Here is a 22,622-nt window from a genome sequence, read left to right as displayed (position 1 = left end):
TCTGAGTACAACATGGACAAGGACACTAAAGTTAACCACCAGGCCTTCGTCATTTTTGTTACAAACATGGACCAACAGCCTCAGATATGCTAACAGTCAGTACACTACATATGATTCACTGACGCCACAGCTATTGCCTACATTCGGTCATACGGGATCAGTGCAGATATCCCCCCACACTCTCACACACACAAAGACAGAGTTATACCAGCTGAATGTAACCTCCCTGTCATCTCAGATGTCCAGGTGAGGGACGCCCCCAGCATAGCAGACCACACAGCATGAATATGACCTGCTGGTATCCTCGGATGTCAGCTACGTGAACTCCAAGAGTTGCCACAAATGCATGTAGGGATGATATTAAACCTTAGCCTTTCAACAGTAGATGTACCTGACCTGTGGCATACAACAACAGTCGACACACTCCACACAGGAGGCACCTATACAGACCCTGGGAACTGACGCACCATAACCTCAACCAGCCTGGTCTGCACAGATACAGAACTAAGCATTATGTAACTCATATACAGTGACATTGGGGACATACAGACAGTTGAGCCCACCCAGTTTGTCTTTGTGCAAGGCTGAGCCTGCCTTTTGAACCTGGTCGGGTTCATCAAAACAGTCACTACAGCCATTGTTGAGGGCAATGCAGTACATACAGCCTACCTGGACTTGCCTAGGGCCTTCAACACAATACCCCACCCAGGCATCATACACTAGCTTATCAGGTTACATGTTAATACATATGTCACATGCTGGGTAGCACACTGGTGAAACAACAGCATCCATACAGTATATATTGCGGCAACCATGTCAGAGTCGAATACAGTCATACGTGATATCCCACAGGCCTCTGACCTAGGCCCCCTCATTTGGCATTGACTTCACAGATGTGAAAGCATACATGGGAGGGTTGTGGATGACAATGTTCCCAGATGACTGCATACTAGGCACCATAGTGGATACACCAGCTGACACACACATCCTACAGACGGGCATCACCGTAATGGACAGCTGGTGCCAGAATCAGGGCCCAACACTGACTGGCATGTAGTGTATAGTCATCCCCTTTGGAGTAAGCAACATACACACAACGTAGCAGATAGACAGTCACCCACTGTGTACAGACAATCTAATAAGGGACTTATGTATCCCAGTCGATAGTGACCTCTCATTCCACACCCACATTGACAACCTGGTTCGGAAGACTTTTGACCTTGGCCACCTTAGCATGATGGGTGTCACATCCGGGCAAAGGGGGTCATTCTACAACATGCACCTCCCTTCTCAGGCCCATGATTGAGTACAGTGGGCCATTTAGTATGGACCTCACCCGCCATGTACAACAGCTGCTGAGACCCCAGTAGTACCTCACAAGAGGATCGAGGGTATCCACCATATGTCATATACTGCCACACTACACAGACTCCAGGGTGCCTCATATGGCATATGACCTATCTGCCCAACATTCAGCAGGGGTATGTGTGACATGTAGTCAAGGGTAGTCTGCACATGCAGTGGTGGGCAGCCAACCACATCTGTGGTGGTTACTGGTGTAGGTGACTTGGAATGGGGTATGGTACTCCAGTATTGACACTGGTGTTCACTGCATGACATTGTCAGCAGGCACCTATTGCAATACATCCGTACACATGTGCCTTCACTGATAGTTGCTGTATATCCCCTGCCCTATGCACATCAACAAATACATATAGATACAGACCACTAACACATATGGAGGTAAAGCAGTATATAGATTTTTAAATTGTTACTTTACATTACCTCTGTTGGTCACAGCTGATTGCATTACTGTGTGCTGCTGTTCCTGCTGCTGTTACAGCATACTGCTGTCCCTGCTGTGTGTCTTGATGTGTCAGTTTGGGGGGGGGATGCCCCTGACAATTCCCCACTGTATCACTGACTGTGTTACTCGGTGTTGTCTCTTTGTCAGGTTTGGTTTTGGTTTTGGTTTCTGTCTCTGTCTCGCACTCTCTCTCTCTCTCTCTCTCTCTCTCTCTCACACTGTCTGCCTGCAGACTCTGCAATGGATGTATTGCATGTGTGGACTGGGAGTACTGTCTGCTTTTGTAGGTATCTGTATATGTCCATGTGATGGACTCTGCACCAATTGTTAGCCAGCATTTGCTGATTGCATGCAGCCAGTTGTGTACTGCTTGCAGTTCTCACTGTGATTTCAGAACAGAGCTATAAAAAGGTATGTGTGGTGGGCATTGCCCTTTTACATTGTTAGGGTGGGGACCATGCTGGTATGCTGTGGACACTGTTCTGTGTGTGTAAAGGTTAGTATCACTCTCATATATCAGGCTATGTTGTAAAGTTACATTTCTCCATGTATTTCTCCTGTCTCCTGTACTAAGTGTGTATGTAAAGAGACACCTACAACTACTACTACTGGTAATATGGGTGTGTGCTTTCCTGTCGGACTTGTGGTGTAACTGTTATATAGCAGTGGCTCTTTGAATTTGTTGCTATGGCTTCAATATTTCCCCTTTACAGTCAGTACTTGTATGCCTGTAACGTGTCTAGCCTGTTGTGTGTTGCTCTGGCTTTTTGATTCTCCTTGTACATTCACACCTTGGCATGCCTGCTATATCTGATAGGGGGTTACTGCCTGCAGTGTGGTTTGGACATGGTGTGTGCATTGACATTTTGTAGGGTATTTGCTTATGCTGCTGAGCAGGTCTGTGAGACTTTTATGTGCATCTTTTATCTGTCTCATGGACTGGTGCATATCAGTGGGGTACACACAGTACATTAGCTAGTATTCCGCAGTTGTGAGTGTGGGTTATGTGTAGCATATGTATCTGTGCAGTATGTATGGTGTGCATGTGGTGCATACGTTCAGTACTGCATAGTGACCATTGCATGTGAACGCAGTCACTGTTGCTGTGTCTAGGCTATGAACTATTCAATTATGGCAGTGACAGTTCTTATTACTTAGTCCACATCTCTTGTTATATGAGGTTGTGGGGTAGGGCCAGTGTTCATCCTGCTGTGAGTATTTGTGTGACTTACAAGGTGCTACAGTGACATTATTACCTAGCAGCTAACAAGTAGCTTGGCTGTTTGTGTACACACACTACAATTGTAGAAATCCACTACACTTGTCAGTACATATACATGACATGCTTTGTTTACTACACATCTTATATTCCCTTTACATTCATTCCTACTATTGCATGATATATTTATTTTAGCTCAATGTTCTTGTATAGGAGTCATGGCCTAGTGGTAAGTCATGCAGACTACTGTTTCCAAGGTCCTGGGTTTGGGACTGACAGTGGGATTTTATTTTGCTTTTGAGCAGACTACAGGCCTTGTCAATCACAGTGACTAAGGCACTTTTAAGCAGTTGTAAGCGGGTTAGCGCTGGTCTGCACGGAGCTCATGCATGCGCACTGGAGTTTAGCTTTGCGCACACACGCGGAGCTAAGCGCACACCAGCGCACACCCGCTTACAACTGCTTAACAGTGCTTACTCATGCGCACACCCGCGCTATTTTCTTTGAAAGAAATGAAAATGGGGAGACAGGAAAGTGGTGCAAAAAGGGGTCACAGAGAGGGTGAGACAGTAGGGAAACAAGCTCAGGTTTTGCAGGGGGGGGATGTAGGAAAGGCCCATAGCTGCCCATATCTTCTGCAGCAACAGCTGTGCATATGTTTGTAATTCAGTGTGACTTTTGATACCTTCCATCCCTGAGAGAGGTGTAAGGACAACAATAACAGTTGTTGTGCAGCCAATTGTAATTTACAGTTTCCATGTCCAGCAGACATGTGTGCGTCATGGGCAGCTATGTATGCGGCGTAATTTTTTTGTGGGAACAGAGTGCCCTTTTTTTTTTTTTCAGGTGAGAGTGGGATGTCAGGTACAGGAAGTCGGTAAGGCTGGGGTGGTAGGTTGGGTAGCTTAACAGACAAGACAGACAAGACGCATACAGGGGTGGTGTATGACACATGTGGGGGGGTTACACAACTGACGGGGATGGATGTTTGGATATCCAGAGCCCATGAGCCCACAGATAGCAACAGTGGAACTGATATCCCCACCCATAGGCCGTTGCCACTGTGCCTTCACAGCCCAGGACGGGGCTGTGCTGGGGTCTGTGTAGGCCGGGCAGCAGGCACGCCCATTAGTTGTGCCACCTGAGCCTCAAGCTGGCGTAGGGGCCTAAGAACAGCTTCGTGGATCTCCCTACGCACCACAGCCCGGACACTACGGAGGGTGAGTGGCTGTTCTCCTCTGGCCACGCTTGCAGAGGGGGGGACGAGCCCCATCCCCTGCAGCGCTTCCACCCGCAGGTGGCACAGGGCCACCAGAGGAGGGTCCGGATGCAGCACTAGTGCCAGGTGCACTCGCCAGCTGAGGAGGGAGAGGTGGGTCCGCTGGAACCCGCCTTCCCTGTCGTCCTATGTTTTGCATTATGTCATGATAGTTTGGGTTAGTAATGTACAATACCATTCATAATTAGTTGTAACAGCATGCATTAGTATTCCCATTCACCAAACACCCAGATATTCAAACCATTGCACAGCAAGCATAACACATGCATAATTTGAACAGCAGGACACAGTCCAACAACATGCAGGATTGGTTGGTGGCAGCAGGCCATCAGGTTTGGGTGTATGAATAGGGCACATGCATCAACGTACATGCAAATTTGTATGAACCAACAGGACAAATGTCCAGGGGTGTTAATTTTGATTGCACATACCAATTTCACGTGGAATGGATTAGATGTGGTTATAGGGTAGGTGAAGGACATTTAATTAGCAACTTCAAATAACAATACATATGCTGTACATTTTTAATAGCTGCAGATATTTACACACTACAGTTCTGCCTACAGTTTCCTATGTGATAACTATTTAGTTGCTGATACCAATGTTACTGCCAGATCAATTTACATTTCGTTTTTATTCAGACATTCAGATTTGGCTCTGCTCAGCTACATCATCCTGCTACATTTGCTATTTATAGCTATGGAAAACTGTGGATGTTTGTTATTTCAGACTACCATACTATCTGCATATTGCAGACTGAGAGCAACATATCCATGTTTTGGGTTACACTTTCCTGCTGCAGTAACATTTTCAACACATTCTGCTGTTTGGTTCTGTTTGTCACATTCATTTCATTATGTACTGACTGCAGTATACTTTATTTAGGTGTTAGTACTACTTTATTGCTGGATTCATAACTGTTTCTCACACTGTCTCACTTGCTTTATTTTTACAATTCAGGATGGTACTTACTTCTAGGCTTTATTTACATGTTTTAGCTGTAGTTATTACAATCCTTTCCAACAGTCTCACTTCTTTCAGGTTTCTGTATTTTAACAGGGATATATTTTTTACATGTGTTTTACTCTGCTTCTGCTGCTGTACTTTTCAGACTGCTGATGGTTATGTCCTATTATATTACTGGGGGGACATCTTTATTTCACATTTTATTTCTGAGTGTTTCATCTGTCTCTTTGGATTACACACTGCATTGGACTTTTCTAATCAGGCAATACTTGCAAACCCTCTTACACTTGTTACTTGCACAGTTTATTACTTAGTCAGTACACTGTAGTCTTTTCATAACTGTCATACTTTTATATTTATTTACAGTTACAATGAGAGGATCACTAACCTGCCTGGTGGCGCAACCGCACCAGCCTATCGCCATAGGCTCTGCGGTTCGCAGAACGGACACCTGCAGCTGTAATATAAATAAAGTGATATTGGAATACACATCTCCATAATATCAGCTAGGTTATTTCTTACATAGATAATTAGATGTTACTTACTCAGTAGTGGGGCGTTGGGCATTTGCCGGGCCTCCTGGATCCAATGGGTCAGTTGGTCCTGCTTGCATCTCTTCAGGTCCGCATGGTGGTGACGGACCTGCTTACCAGTCCTTGGTATCCCTGTGGCACTGGTAAGATCATGAGCCAACCGGTCCCATGCCTCAGCCCTATATGCACCCCACAGGACCTGGCCCTGCATGAGTTGGGCCTCATGAGTGTGGACTAGGAGCCAAACCATATATTTGGACTCCTCCACGCCCCACCTCTGTGCTGGAAAGCAAGTACCTTCCCCTACACCTGACATGCTGGCTGCAGGTTAGTTCTACAATCGTTTATGCTGTGTATTCCCACCTATGGGGCTTATATATACCGTTTTTCCCGCACTTATCTGTGATTGGCCATTTTGGATTTGTATCAACTTTTCAAAACCTGCTTTGTCATGCTCCTCTTTCTATTCATTTCTATATATTTACTATTACTGCAATTCTCAGTGCAACTGTCATGGCTTAGTGGTTCAGGACCTTGACTATGGTGCATGGTATCCTGGGTTCGAGCCTGGACACTGCTTTTTATATTTTAGGACTGTCTACACAGGCTAGGGGGTGTGTCTGTGTAAAGGCAGTTTTGTTACAGCTTGCTCAATGTTGCCCTTCGGTTAGCTTGTTGGCGCGGTGCGCAGCTCCATGCAAATGGGTTACGCTGGTTTACGCGTCATTTGGCTGTCAGCATGCATATTACGCTCAGCTCAGCTATGGGCACACAGTTTGAGCATGTCAGAGCACTGCTCACCTACCGGCACATACACTCAACGTGTTGAACTCTGGCTCAGCTATAGGCACATCTGACATTTCTTATTATTTTGTTATCTCACAATTCTTCAAAATAAGTGTCACATTTCATTACATTTTACATAAAATATATTTTATATGTGTACATATATGTCAGGGACTTGTTTTGTGCTTATTTCACTAAAATTAAAATATGATGTTGAGGGGGCTCGAACCATGACTGCCTACTCTTTAGCCGACGTCTCTACCGCTACGCTATTGCTTCTTGGCTTACTTTGCATATGTAGTTCTTATATGCTTTTCCAATGACTGCTAACTGTGGCTCAGCTACGGGCATGCTCGCGCAAACGAGCGCACTCACGGGCAAACTTCTTGACAATTTAAAAAAAAAATTATAAAATGTTCATTGCTATGGTTTATGTTCATAGTCTGTGGGGGCATGTGTTGTGTTGTGTTTATGCACATTTACACCGACTCTGTCGTGGGAGTTCACTTTCGGGACTTTTACTCTTCTGGGGGCTTGTCCGTTTACTGGGCTCGGCCTACGGACACGCCCCCTACTTTCTTACACGGACCGTGTTAGCTTTAGGTGTGAGTCAGCATGCCCTCATGAATATGCATGGCATGCTGACATCACTCCATTTAACTGCAGCCTCCGTGTAAGACTTATAACTCTTACACGGAGGCTTCGTGAATCCTGCCCCATATCTTTAGAAGTGTCTTCCTCTCCACATGGAACAAAGTACTTCCCTTATGCTATTCAAATATAAGCTGGATGAATGGACAGCTAACTACAACTTCACCCATAGTTTAGTACCCTTATTCTTCATGGATTGGAACAACATGTGCATGTTCTGCTCACCTGTTCTTAAAATATAACTGCTAAAATCTTCATGGGAATGTATGGTTAGGCTTGTAAAGATCCTCATGGGTCAATAGTCTATTAAGTACATATGAAACTATGAACCATATCAGCCTTGAGAAATTAGTGAAAAAGAATGCATTTTTTTTTCTTTTTCTAAACTAATGGAAGTCGCATGTTAAATGATCTACTGAAACTTTGTATTTTTTTTTTCATTTTTGATAATTGTCTTTGTTTTGTTTTGTATTTTTAACTTTATTTCTTTTATATTTTCTAGCATAGTCATAAAATACCAGAATTTGTAATAAAAAATGAGAGCAATGTGGAAGAAAGATACTCAGACAGTTACAATAGTAGTAGGAACAACGTGTCTAATAAAAAAAATACATTCATACTTAAATATGCTACTAACACATGCAATCCCATGTAAATTACAAAAGGAGGAAATTTAGGAAATATTGCTGGTGATGTGAAGAGCGTTTTTAGCTAACTTCAGAGACTGAAACAATAGTAATTTCTTGAACTCTGTGCTTTGAAATAGGATTGGTATGCATTCCCAGCATAATATTTGAACCCAAATTTCTTGTAGAAATTAAACCACAAAAATAGAAATAAAATGAAAGATAACTAAAGTACTAGTAAACCAATTCCCTTCTATGGAACCTGAGGTTCATATTTTATTAGAAATCCCATACATGCAAATTCCCCTTTTAATTCTCTCTTTTGTATATTACACCAATGTACCATGTATGTTAGTTGTCAATACTTTTAACATGTAGACCACTATAGACAGAGAGAGAAAGATCATCATATAATGCTTTACAAAGGTTATTTATAAGTGCAAATTACAATGGTCAGAAATAAATAAATAAGCTGTTTTCATTTCATCTCCCTTGCGGTCATACAGTAGCTTGTATCAAATTAAACATATATTTAACCTTTAGGTCAATAGGTAGAAACCAAGTATGTAGTCATGAAGACTATCCCAATACCCCAAATGCCACAGAATACTGAATGGTTAATTAACCTGCTCAGAGTAACAATAACAGGCAAGCAAAGGCTGAAGGAATCAAACCCTGGATCACAACAAACAGCTTGACAACAACTTATAGTTTCAATCTACTGTACCAGTTGCCAACCTTCAAAGTTTCCCAACACTCACATTAGTAGGTGTATCAATGCTGTTAATTTTCCATAAGTAACGTCATATGCAACTACCTGTAGCAAAGTTGGGTTTGGCAGAATGGTTAAGGTGTTTACCTCACAAACATAAGCACAGAGTTTGATTCTCACCATTAATAGAAACGGGCTAGACTTAAAATGGTCTACAAAGATAGCTAGCCCATTAATTACCTATGAACATTCTAAGCTATCACCAACCATGTTTTATGTGAAGGGTTGGGTTCTTAAATAACAGTGTTTTAATGAGGCTCATTATCTTCTCAAACCTTATTGAATTTTTTTGTGCTTTATATATGTTTGTTCCATCACTATAGGGTCATTCAGAATAAAAATTACATTATAAACCACTATCTGCATATGCTTAACATAACTGCAAGTCAAGTATTAAAATATATAGCCAATATTATGATTTTCATATTATACTATACTATACTATCTGCATATGCTTAACATAACTCCAAGCCAAGTATTAATATATATATATATATATATATATATATATATATATATATATATATAGCCAATATTATGATTTTCATATTGTACAATATTATACTATTCCTCTCTGAAACATACTAGTTCGGACTTGGCATGTTATTAAAATAGATTAAAAATAATAGATACTTTATACTAATTAAGTTTACTGTTTTTCTCTACTGTATAATTACAAGCTAAATGGTTTATTTCCATATAACTATTCACTTAATTTCCATTTAAATATACTCCTTATATAATAGCCACTATAATTCAGAAAAGATTTCAGTCACATTATTTTAAGATGCTTAAGGCATATACAGTTTTACTTTGACTGATATGTACTACATAGTTATAAAACGTATTTTATTTTCAGGGATATCCCTTATTTTGATTCATATTTTAGCTCTGTATCTCATGATCCCTTGTAAAACTGGCTTTTGGAGAAAAGGCAATAAATTACAGTTAATAAAAATGACAATACTTGGAGTTATAGACTTCATTTACTTCAGACAATTCATATTAATTCAAATTGTCATATTCTGTCAATGTCTCAAGTTAATAAAACTAATATTTTAAAAGTGCCCCGACTGTCTCCAATTATTTCTGGATTGCACCCCTCACACCCACAACTAATTATATATACCAACTCCGGAACCATACAGCTGTGCGGAAAGGGCAAATTCTCATTCCCTACTGCGTTGTGACCTTCCACAAAGTAACGCTATCAGAAAAGATCAAATGACTATTTGATCATGTATGCCAGCAGTAAAAACATTTGATATTATGAACATTCAGTTACATGGAGTAGTTCCTTATATGTCTGTAAAACAGAGAAAATGTGTGTTATTTTTTGGAACTATTATAAATATATGCCGTGTGTTAATAATCATATCAATAACTTGAACCAGAAGCTGCATGGGCGGTGCAGTTGTGCAGCAGTTAATTCTGTCACCTCACAGCAAGAGACTCTCTGGTTCGATTCTTGGCTGGGGTGCCTTCTGTGTGGAGTTTGCATGTTCTCCCTGCGTTCATGTGGGTTTTCTTCAGGTACTCCGGTTTCCTCCCACATTCTAAAAACATGCTTCTGGAGCATTTCTCCCCAGACCTCTGCTGAAAACAGGATCTGTGGAACCTAGTCGGACTTTCCTAGTCAACAAATGCTAAAAAAAAAAAAAATGTTTGTACAGTATTCCATGGAACTGATAATGTATGATATGATTGGAAAATTAAATTAATAACATTTTATGATTGGTAGTACTGTGATATCACACACAGTCCCACTGGCCATTTATTATTGCTTTAATCATATGATTAGATCAGGAAGTATCTTTGATTGTTTTTTAGCAGTTTACCTTCCATTAGTGTGATCAGGATATACATCAACTAAGCAACTAAGAATGTTTAGATTTTTTATATTTAACTGCTTATGTTGAAGATAATTTTGAAGTCCTAAGTCTTAGAATATATATATATATATATATATATATATATATATATATATATATATATGACTATATTTTATTGATATAGTTACAATGTACCTTCTGTGTTCGTAAAATTAGAAAAGAGAAGGACAAGAATTGTGTCTATAGGTTAAACATTACACTGCTAACAGTATTTACATATTTTAACGATAGCTAATCGTGTGCCATAATATGCAATCCCATTGGTTATTGTATATTGCTTCAACCATTTACTTTGGATTGCTTTTGGCATCATGCTCTTTAGTAGCCTGGCCAGATTTTTATTATGTAATGATCAACAGTGCCTATAACCTTTACGGTGATTGGTAGAATATTTATTAGTTGTTGTTTTTATATTTATTTCAGTGTTGAAATTATCTTTATAGGTTCATAGATTAGTACTAGGCTAACTGTCCTTGTGAGCCATTTTAAGCCTAGCCAATTATCCCTTGCAAGACTCAAACCCTGCATCTTGTGTTTGTAAGGCAAACACCTTAACCATTAGGCCACCATCCCAACTTTATTGCCTTTTATAGTTGACTTTCCATGTTGAAGCTAATCCAGATAATTTACACATGATAAAGAGCATATTTGACCATATTTTATTGTCAGAGTGATAATGTATCTTCTGTGTTTATAAAACAAGATAAGAGAAGAATAGGAATTATGCCCATAAGATAAGCATCCCAATGCTGATAGCATTTCCATACTTTGAAGAATTACCCAATACAACCAGATCAGGAAGTGCTTTGGATTATTTTAAGTACCATGCTCTTTAGTAGAGTGGTCAGATTTTTATTATGTAAATGATCAATGATGCATTTACATTTTTTAAGGCATAGCTGAATATTTATTAGTTGTTCTTTTCATAATTTATTTTAGTGTTGAAATTATTTTTAACATTTCATGTTTAGAATGGAAAATGTATGTGATTGGGCATTATTTATATAGACATAATATATTTTATATGAACAGTAAAATGAATTCAGCAGTTGGGTCATCTTGTTGTATTCACGTTTGCTTTAGCATCTGCTTAGAAGGTGTAGATTTTCGGCTACTGCCACTCCTTGCATCATTCAGTAAGAAGATTCTATATAACTATAATCCACTATCAGAATGTAATAAATTCCTATGACAGTGACTTTATTGTTTATTTATGAGGTTTTTGTTAGATGCATTAGTCAGGCAGGCTAGAGTTCTTCCCTTGTCTTATCGTATGACTGTTTTTATGAATGACATGACTTAGTTCAGAACGATTTACTAATTTACATACTTGATTAGGATTTATTGATATGTGCATAAGCCACCAATTAATTTCATTTCTGTTTTTGATGTTTATTGGATATTTTAATCTGTGTAATGACCAATGGAGATACATTTTTACATACATACAAAAAGGGCTTTGATTAGATACCAAGCACAGTATTGATCAATGTTTTGAGAGAAAAGACTATGTTATATTTGCATATGATATTTGATTGGTCACATGTTACTTTTTATTGATATGAGTTGATTCATTTACTGGGATCTGAATAAGGGTCTGTTACCCGAAAGTGCTTATCCTTGTATTTTTTATTTCCCACATTAAAGTTTTGCTTTTATGCCGTAGCATTTTATGCTTGAAGCCGTAGTGGTTCTGATACTTTTTTATACTTGCTGTATTTACATTGTTCAGTATCTACCTTTAATGACCGGCTATCTCATCTTTTTTTGTATTGGTTATCTATATAATATATATATATATATATATATATATATATATATATATATATATATATATATATATGTATAGAGAGAGAGAGAGAGAGAGAGAGAGTAAGAAGTATAAACAGGGATAGTCGGAGTAACATTGCTTGCCCAGATTCTGCAGTTGAGAGCAGTGGATGCAACCTGGCTACTTACTATGTTGTACCTTCGGTATTCTTCTTGAACCATGGGTAGCACAGACATACAGGAATCTCTATATTATGCATGATCTAAACTAGAGAACTGGTCTGTAAAGAACAATGGTCCAGTTTACCCAGACCATACCCACAGACTGCCACATTTCTATGCAGCTCTGATAAACTGATCACCAAACCTACTGCTCATCTGCAAGGGTTTTCTGAGTCAAAATCTCCTTGTACACTATGCAAGACTGCAGACCAGCATGTGTTTATGTACCTTTAAGAAGCATTTCCAGATGTAAGCACATGCATATAAACAGTGAGTACGTGCAGGCAGCAGTGCCATTTTGACAGAACAGCCAGAGTGTTAACATGTAGGAGTGTGGTAGTCAGTCTGTTTATGTTTAGTTTAAATTTAAGTTACAAAGCCTCATTCCGGACGTGTTTATGTGTAATAATGTACTTGAACTCAACCCACAAATGTTTATAGGTTCATAGGTGTGTACTAGGCTAATGCCCCTGGAGCCTTTACAAGCCAAGCCCATAGCATTACACTGGCATCATGCCACCCGACCTTAGTTCCCAATGCCTTTGTTGGATAGAGCCACTGGAGTGATCCCCGAGGTGAATTTTCTATTTCCCATCCACTCATCAAGATTTCTAGAGGGCCAGTGAGGTGCTCTGTTTGACATGTATGGGAAGTCTATTCCAGAGCAGGGAACTCTGATTAACTAACTCTGCAGATGATTGCACACTTGCTATACATAATTCTCTTTCTGATATGTTGAAGCTACAAAATGAACTTTTACACAGCTGGTGCACTGAAATCAGGCTAAAACTAAATGCTAAAAAATGCAACATTGTTGTGTTTAATAAGCACACCCTCCAGCAAACCTATAGTATACAAAACACAATACTCCAAATTGAAGATGTCAGAGAGTTTGGGACATGAGTAGATAACTCCCTCTCCTTTGATAATCATATTGCAACAGTGGTTGGGAAATCCTTCTATTCTTCCCACTTAATAGCAAAGGATATTTCCTTTAGACCCAAATAAGTCCTTTCCCTATATATTTTTTACAGATAAAGCCTGTCATCAAATACAATGCTCCCTTTGGGATGTATCTTGCTAAACATATCAAGCAGTTTGAGAGACACCAAAGGTTCCTGACAAAAAAGGTCATGTGCCTAAAGGCTATCAAGGTCTATCAAGAGAGACTGGAGGCCTTGTCCTGTATTTGATGTTCTACAGACTTCTAAGAGGAGATTTGTAACTTTCCTTCATGACCATTAGCGACCCGTGGGTCCAAGATCTCTTATTTCTCCACAAATAAACAGTCTAGTGAACGATAGAATCAGGGATCAGAAACAGCTTCAGCAACTAAACAAATCACAGTGGAGAAACAGATTTATCAAACAATGACTATCCTTCACTGGAACAGAGGTCCACTCCAGATTAAGCAATGTGGCACACTATTTTCCTTTAGGAAAGAATTAGACAACTGTACAGGCATTTATAAATTCACAAATGGTATCACTTCTTGAAAAAGGTTGCTACTGGCAGGCTGTAAATGGCCACAAGGCCCAGCTGCATTTTACATTCTATAATTATATAAAGAAGAAAATGATGTTAAACTCTATTTAAAAGTCTAAATATTTTAATATTCAAATGGTGTTATTAAAATAATGAAATCAATAACATTATTTAAGAAACTATTTGAAAAAATCAATGGATTAAAATTCTAAGAAAATAAGGAAATGATAGAAAAATATGAAAGGTAAACAACAATGCATCTCTTAGTATCCATGATCCTACTTCAAATTCCATACAATTCCATATTAAAAAAAAGGAGAGAGAGAGAGAGAGAGAGAGAGAGAGGGAGGGAGGGAGAAAGAGACAGAGACAAGATCAACTCCCTTATCTTTTGGGCTAACAAAATCTCTCTGTTTTCCCCGCTTCTGCAAGAACAGCAATATTCAAATGGGACTTCCTTTCTTAACAAGAATATGGCCTGTCACTCTTCTTGACTTGCTACCAAAAAAAAACTCAGACACCATACAAACCATCACCAACAAAATCTTCCATTTTATTGCAAAATCCCACCGCAAGTAAACTATTGTCGTACCTTCACTTAAGCTAAGCAGCTTTGAAACATAATCCCCTCTCGCATCCAAACTTACAGAAAAAAAATTAATCAAACCACTCCAGCATTCTTCTCTCCCTCAAACAAACTTCACACCAAACAGTGTTCTTCACCTTAGCTCCAAACCTTTGGCAACCTCTGTCCATCCATCTGAACATACTCACCTCCTTGCTCAACTTACAATGCCAATTAAAAAACTGCCTACTCAGGGAAACCCAATGCTCCTGCCTGCAAATAAGTTCATAGGTGTGTACTAGGCTAATGGCCCTGGAGCCTTTACAAGCCTAGCCGATAGAAGTTATCTGGTATCATGCCTCCCAACGTTAGCTTGCAGTGCTTCTCTCAAGTAGAGCCACTGGAGTGATACCTGGGATGAACTTTCTATCTCCCATCCCCTCATCAAGATTTCTCAAAGAGGGCCAGTGAGATGCTCTGCTTGACATGTATGGGAAGTCTATTCCAGAGCATGGGCAGTCTCTGGGTTATGAACCTGTCACTCCAGCATGTTCTGTTGATTGTGGTAATGAGGTTGAGGTCTCTGGCGTGTGTGGTTTGGAAGGATTGTGATTTCTTTTGATGTAGCATTTCTAACAGACCTGAGTGAAACATGGCTTTGTAAGTCAATCAGAGATCATCTCTTAGTAGATGATATGAGACAGAGAATAGCTGGAGTTTTTTTGAGTCTGTCCATGTAGGACATGTGTTTATGGCTCAGGATTCTCTTTGTGAGGTACTTTTGGGGCCTTTCCAGCTGTTGCATGTGTCTAGTGAGGTACATGCCAAATGGGGTATTATACTCGATGATTGGCCTAATGAGGGAAGAGTAGAGAGAGATGATGACCTCTTTCTTCTTGGATGCAAAACCCTTGGTAATGAGATGTGTCACATAGAAGGATTTTCTGACCACAGTGGCAATATGTTAGTCGAAGGAGAGGTTGCTGTCAACCTGTGTCCCCAGATCTCTTATAACACCTTCATTGTTCAGTGGGCTCCCATCAATGTGGTAATTAGGGGAACTTTTTCCCAAAAGAGGATGACAGCGCATTTTTTGGCATTAAGCTCAAGGCCATGGTTTCGACACCAGTCATTGGTCTCATTGAGGCCTTGTTGTAGGATGTCTACATCACTTGAGGAGTTAATAATGGCTCCCATGTTGCAGTCATCTGTGAACTTGGTCAGCCAGAGTCCCTCTGTGTTGGCCTGGACTTCAGAGAAGTAGATGCCAAACAGGAGATGACCCAGGACCAATCCTTGTGGGACTCCACTCATGACTGGCTGGCAGTCTGACTTGGAGCCCACTACTTTCACATTGTGGGTTCTATCTGTCAGCCAATTTGCAACCTACCTAGTGTGGTGAGTTTATCAATAATTCCTGAGTGAAGAATGGTATCAAAGGCCTTGGCCAGATGGAGGTAGGTTGTATGAACTGTCTTGCCCTCATCCACAGCTCTGGTGACTGACTCAAAGAAGTCAACCAGGTTGAGCAGGCATGATCTACCATTCACAAAACCAAATTGCATGGGATCTAGAGTATGGAGATTCCCTATATCCTTGTTAATTAGGTCTGCAATGATTACAGTCCATAGCCTTACATATCAGACTCGTCAGGCTAATGGGGCGATAATTCCCAGGGTATGTAGTCACTCCCACTTTATACAGAGGGATGACTGTAGCAGTGCGCCATTCAGTAGGGACAAAGCTGGAGGTGAGGATGTTAGTGAACAGTGCACACAGATGTGGTGCCAGCTCATTTTGTAGTTCATGTAGAACACATCCAGTGATATTGTTGGGTCCCATGAAAGTTGTATTCTTGGCCTTGGATAATGCAGCTTTAATCTGTGCTGCAGTAATGCTGAGTGCCTGGCATTTCAGTGATTGGTCCTTTAGGGGAGGAGAGAGAGGTAAAGTTGGCACTGAATCCGTTGGCCAGTATGTTGGCAATATCTGTTGGCTCAGTATAGGAGGTACCATTGTGCAGTAACTCAGAGAAAACCTGGGTATTGCCATGGAGATTTTTAACAAAACTATAGAAGGCTTTGTTGTTGTTTTTAGTGTCTGCCGCAATTTTGCCTTCATAGCTAGATTTAGAGGTTTTGGTGACGGATCTCAGCTTTTTGTTGAGATTAATAATGGAGTTTTTCCAGTCATGGGACTTCATCTTTTTCTGCAGCAGTTTCTACATTCTGTTGTAAAGTTTATTAATGGCAGGGGACCATCAGATGGGCTTCCTTTTTTTTGGAGGAGAGCATCTTGATTCTGTTAGGTATGGCTAGTTCCATGCATTTATTTATGTGTTCATACAGTGTATTGGTGTATGATTCGGTAGTCATGCATCTATTTTCCATTGACATGGATGCTGTGAAATTAGCTACCTCTGTGTTTAAGAGCCCAAAGTCAGTGTTGAAGAACTTTTTCATGGTGGTTACCTTTGCGGGTGGTGTGGGTGAGATGTGGATTTCCATGGTAATTAGTTTGTGGTTTCATCTAACCAGGGAGGAATTGATTATTGGTGTAGAACAATGGTTGCCAATGTTTGTAATAACCAGGTCAAGGATGTTCCTTCCTCTAGTGGGGATAAGAATGAGTTGATCAAGGGCATTGGAAGTGATGAACTCCAGGAAGCATTGGGCCAGTGTATTGGTGCAAGAGTAGTTTTCCCATTTGATGGAGGGGTAGTTGAAGTCATCTAGTATGAGAGTGTTGGGTTGGACCCTAATAGCTTCCAGGGTGCTTAGGAATGTAGAGTGAGAGTCTTGGGACATGGTTGGGAACCTATAGCAGGCAACGACCTGAATCACCATCTTACCCAATGTTAGTTGTACCTGAAGTATCTCAGAGGCATTATGCTGGGCTACAAGTCTGGAGGTGTGCATATCCTTTATGAATATGGAGACACCATCACCTTTGGAGCTTCGGTCCATGTTCTACGGCAGAAAGGTGTGGAATGAGTTATAGTCTGTTAGTGCAGGGGTGCTTTCTGCTGCTTTATACCAGGTCTCTGTTACAGCACAAATACAGATGTTCTCCATTTTGAGGACCACTTCGAGCAAGTGCATCTTGAGATTTAGATTTCTAGCGGTGAGAAGCATGAACCTCAGATTGCATTCATTTATAGCTATTACAATGGTAATTTGGTCTTTGGAACATCGCCTAAAAAAGGCAGGCACTATCGGGCTGGCAAGAGCCTTAGCCCGTATCTGGAAACCCAGGGATGACAGATGCAGGCCATCTCTGGCAAAGCATCGAGGTCTGTCATTCAGGTCATCCCAAGCAGACAGATACTAGATCCTCTTAGAATGACAACAGAAACTTACCTAATTGTTGAAGTCAATAATTTTCTGCTTGTACTGCAATATAATTCTGGGCGACTGTAGGATGCAGCTCAGGGCTAGGGTCATACCGGCCTGGCCCACATAATCTGAGAGCTCCTCCATGTCTCTTTTCATATAGTCCATGGAGGTGCATCTCAGGTCATTCACACCCACATGGGCAGTGACAGAGTCATACTTGTACTTGGTGTGGAGAGACTTGAGTGTGTGTGCTATGTGTTAGATTCTGGCACCTGATAGATAGCTGACTGCTACTGTCTCCTTATTCAACCTAGTGAGTGGGACATTAGTGTGTGTCTCTCTATCGAGTCACCTATGATTAGTGTATTGGGCAAGCTGTTTTGGTGGTGAGGTATGTGTCTTGTGGTTTGTGCTGTGTTGTGTTGGTCGAGTGCATTTCTGCCTTGGAGGTCTCTGCTGCTTGGGTAGATTTCTATTGAGAGCCTCCACAAAGGTGGGTGTGTGGCTTGTGTTTTTATGTGAGAGCTGTGGTGGTGGGTGTTCTGGAGGGCTGTGTTGCATGTGGTGTGGTGCAGGTGTTGACCTTCTCCTCTTGACCAGCTATTCCGATCTTGGCTTGAAAGTGCATGGCTTCCAATTTGGATATATAAGTGCATTTCTCACAAGTCTGAGTGTTGGGAGGTAAGAGGAGAGGGTTGTCTGTGTACATGAGGCAGTTGCTACACTGCCTCAGAAAGCCCAAGTTCACCAGGTTAATAGGAGAAAGCACAGGGAACTGATCTTTAGATATGCCAGGAGGCATGGTCATTATTATTAAGTACTGGAGCTGTTTCCTTATATATTCCTTTTACAGGAAAATGTCACTCAAGGTGTCTGAGTCTGTACAGAGCACTGCCAAACACTTGAGGGGAAATAATACATAGACCCTGAAAATTTAAGGATGAAGTATTTAGGCAGATATTCTGAAGTTAGAAAGAAATCAAGCAGTACTTACTGAAAAATAAAGAATTAGCTTGTCAAGAATGATGAAAAGAGGGGAGTCACATGAATGGTTACTGCCTGGCAACAACCAATGCTGATTTCAGCACAGCTTCGCTCTATTGGGATACAATACTCCTTTGGGACTTATTACCAAGGCAATTACCCACTATTCTTGTTTTCTATGTCAGACAATCCTCTCCGCTTCTTCTAATCTCCATCTCACTTGTCAATGTACTACTAATGTATATAATGTGCATATTGTAATTTTCATGATGTTTCAGCAATTGTATAAATGCTGTTCTACCACAAATATATAAGGATTACAGTTTCAAAAGTATTGCTTCTTAACAACCATGTGATAACTTTAAACTATTATTTTCTGTTTATAAAACTTGTATTAGTGTCTTCTTTGGAGTTATTTTCACTGGATGTACTCACCCAGGCTGTGTCTGAAAACTGTCAGTGCAGTATCATGGTAAAAAAATATGCAAGCAAACAAATATAGATACATACATACAAACATAACTACATACATAAATAAATACAAATACAATGCAACAATATAGCTTACAGCAGCTAACATGCTATTTAATGGTGGAATAGTGATTACTGATATTTATTTGCATGTATATTATTTTTTCCTGTGAGAGACAACTCTGGTACAAACATCAGATTTTGCTGGCCAAAACATACCCACAGCCAGTACAAAGGACAGAACTTCACTTTTTTCATAAGTAAAAGCGTATTCTTTTAGCATTTTAGTTGCTTATTCTGTTTTTTATAACATTTGGGTGTTTCAGATACAGAATAACTGTTTTATGCAACTATTACATAAAATATAGGAAATAATTTTGCCCTAAAATCTCAGGACATTTGCCATTTTTACAATTTTTTTTGCAGGACACAACTCCCAAAAGAGGGACTGTTCCTCGCAAAGTGGGACAGGTGACAACCCTAATCCAACATGATCATCAAACCCCTAGTCCTTAATTTCTATTTCATTCAACTAACCATGCATGTCATATGACACTATGAGATGGCATTGATAACTCGAGTTTGTAGCTGTCATCCAGTGGGGCTTTGATTTTCTTGTGTTGTAACCCCCACCGCCATGGCCACAATGTGCAGTGTAATATTTGCTTCATGGTGTCTTTGCGAGTGCAAGCTTCTACAAACCCATATTCCTACCCATAGTGCATATATTCTTTTTCAGGTTTATAACTGTCCCATCCCTACTTCAAAAGCAATACTATAGGGGCAGTTCTTGTGGTGGGACATCACCAAATGCCTTGTCCTAGAAAGATAATGCAATCACCACCTGCTATCTATATCCTTTACCAGATAGTTCTTACAATTCTTAGGTTAAAGCCATGTTACTTGAGGCATAGTCAGAGCTAACACCTCTATGCTGTGAAGCAGGCCAGATTTAGCTATATACATATATATTTTTTAATATTTCTTGATGTCATTGTTTTCTTTTTCTTTTCAATGAATGTATATTTTTTAGTCATATGTTCCCCTAAAAATAGTAGTCACACTTTGTAGGCCAAATCTACCCAATGTGAGATCAGTGAAATATATGATGATTCCAGCTCCATTGCACATAGAGATAGAACTCATTTGCATGGTAAAGTGAGATGGGAAGGAGTGTCATTTTGCTAGCTTGCCCAAATCAGAGAAGGAGGGAGATACTGTATGATTAGGCACTTTCCCAATGATAGAGAGCATGCCATACTCACAAGATTAGTTATGGGGTAGGCCTGCATCTGACCTAATATGCAATCATTTATATGTGATCAACAGCTTTGCAGTTTTTGCATTCCCAAAAATCCTCCTCATACATGATAGCATGTAAGATGCTGTTGGAGGCTCTGGTCCATGTTTTCCCATCCCCTATGGCTGAGTAGTTCCAAGTTCTGGGGGACAGTAGCAAGGCACAAAGCTTAGGTCAGCAGGAAGCTAAACAATTGGGGGGACAAAATGCTTAAATAAATAAATACATGCATACATACATACATGGATACAAAGTAAATAAATGGACTGTATGATAGAATTTATAGCTGAGCTACAATCATTGCATTGGCAAGGAGATCAATGTAAATCCATTGATAAATCCACATTGCCATGGCACAATATAAAGTGAAATAGATATGGGACTAATTGTATATAAACCAACATGAGACAGAGGAGCAGTTTTCTAAAGGCATACCACAGTCATGTAATAACAGGAGATGCCAGATGGTCAGTTGCACTAGGCTTATAATTACTGATGTAGAAATTAAATAAATTATTAAGATTGCTCAGGTGTTCCTACACCTCACTAAGAACTAGAGAAGGTTCCTTAAAATCAGGTTCATTTCATTGATGTGGAGTCCTTGGTTGTTCTTCTCAATAGGACATTACTGCTAGTGTAGTTCAAAGTGAGCCCTGCCGTCATACCATGGAGAGAGTGCCTATAACACTTGGGGTGAGGGAGGCTTGCATCTCATATATCAGTGCCAATAAGCTTCTTCCATGCACCCCTGCAAGAAATGTTTTTTTGTCAAGTTGAGTACCCGGTAAATTAATATGTCAGATTAGCCATCGCTGATGATAACATAGATGAAGTGGTTTCTCAACAACTGCAATGTGATGGTTATGCACTTTCTTTGCAAGTAATTTGAACAGGAGTTATGGTTGTTGCAGCTGCCTCTCTCTCTCTTTTGGCTACCTGAAAAGATCTTTGCTAGCTATATTATTTACTTAACCTGCATTGATCCCAACATGTTTCTGGTATTTTCATGCTTGCCAAATAATCTAACAATGGAACATAGGCAAATTAGACTGCATTCTCTAAGATTTTGCCTTCTAAGTACTCTCTTGTTCTTCTGGTCTATAGTTTTTCTCATTGTTTCTTTCATGTTATTAAAATCTAAAAATAAAGGGCATCCTTGTTTCCATGCAATCCAAGTTTGGCATACAGCACTGACCAAAAAACAAATATAGAAAAAAGCACCTGTAAATACTTTCTGAACTCTATCATAGCAATGCAAACACTCAAAGACTCAGATTTAATGAATGCATCTTTTAAAAACTTCACTAAATATTAAAATACTTCTGTCAATAACAATAAATTAACTTTTTGTTACAGGAGGAATAATCCGCTATAGAGTAAATAACTTTTACTGTCATTTTAAGTTCCTTTAATTGAATGTCTCCCATACTGCTTCATTTCATTCTATTCATAAACTCCATGCAGATAAAATAATCACATTTTTAACAAATATTTTTAACTAAAGCACATTTGTTGAGCTTATAACATAACTTTTATTGATGGACTGACATATCAAGAAAATGGGAATGGCACTTTTAGTAATGTCTAACTTTTGAATGTAGCTTTTGAACAACTTTAATGGATACAATTTGGATTAAATTTACACGCATATTATTTGACTCTCTGCTGCAGTTTTAAAGACAGAAAAAAAGCCAAGGAAATAATTTAATTTTCTTTCTTTCTGTCTGCACTTACTTACTTACATTTATTTAATGCTTTTATTTTCTGTTTTGAGAAATCTGTAGAAATGAACTTCTATGTAATCTGTGGCCCAGTACCTGTTGTGCTATTTAAATTTGGTGGCTTTTGGGTTGCTCGCCTCTACTCTAAATTTAGCTTTAGAAGCTCCTCCCCTTCTTACCTCATCTACTCATTCTGCTGGGCACTGCAAGATCAAATTGGGAAGGCCTTCCCCTTAGA

This window comes from Protopterus annectens, chromosome 1.part1 (genome assembly GCF_019279795.1).
Source record: "Protopterus annectens isolate FY-2018-M chromosome 1.part1, PAN1.0, whole genome shotgun sequence".
Taxonomy (NCBI): Eukaryota; Metazoa; Chordata; order Ceratodontiformes; family Protopteridae; genus Protopterus; species Protopterus annectens.
This window is presented reverse-complemented; position numbering follows the sequence as displayed.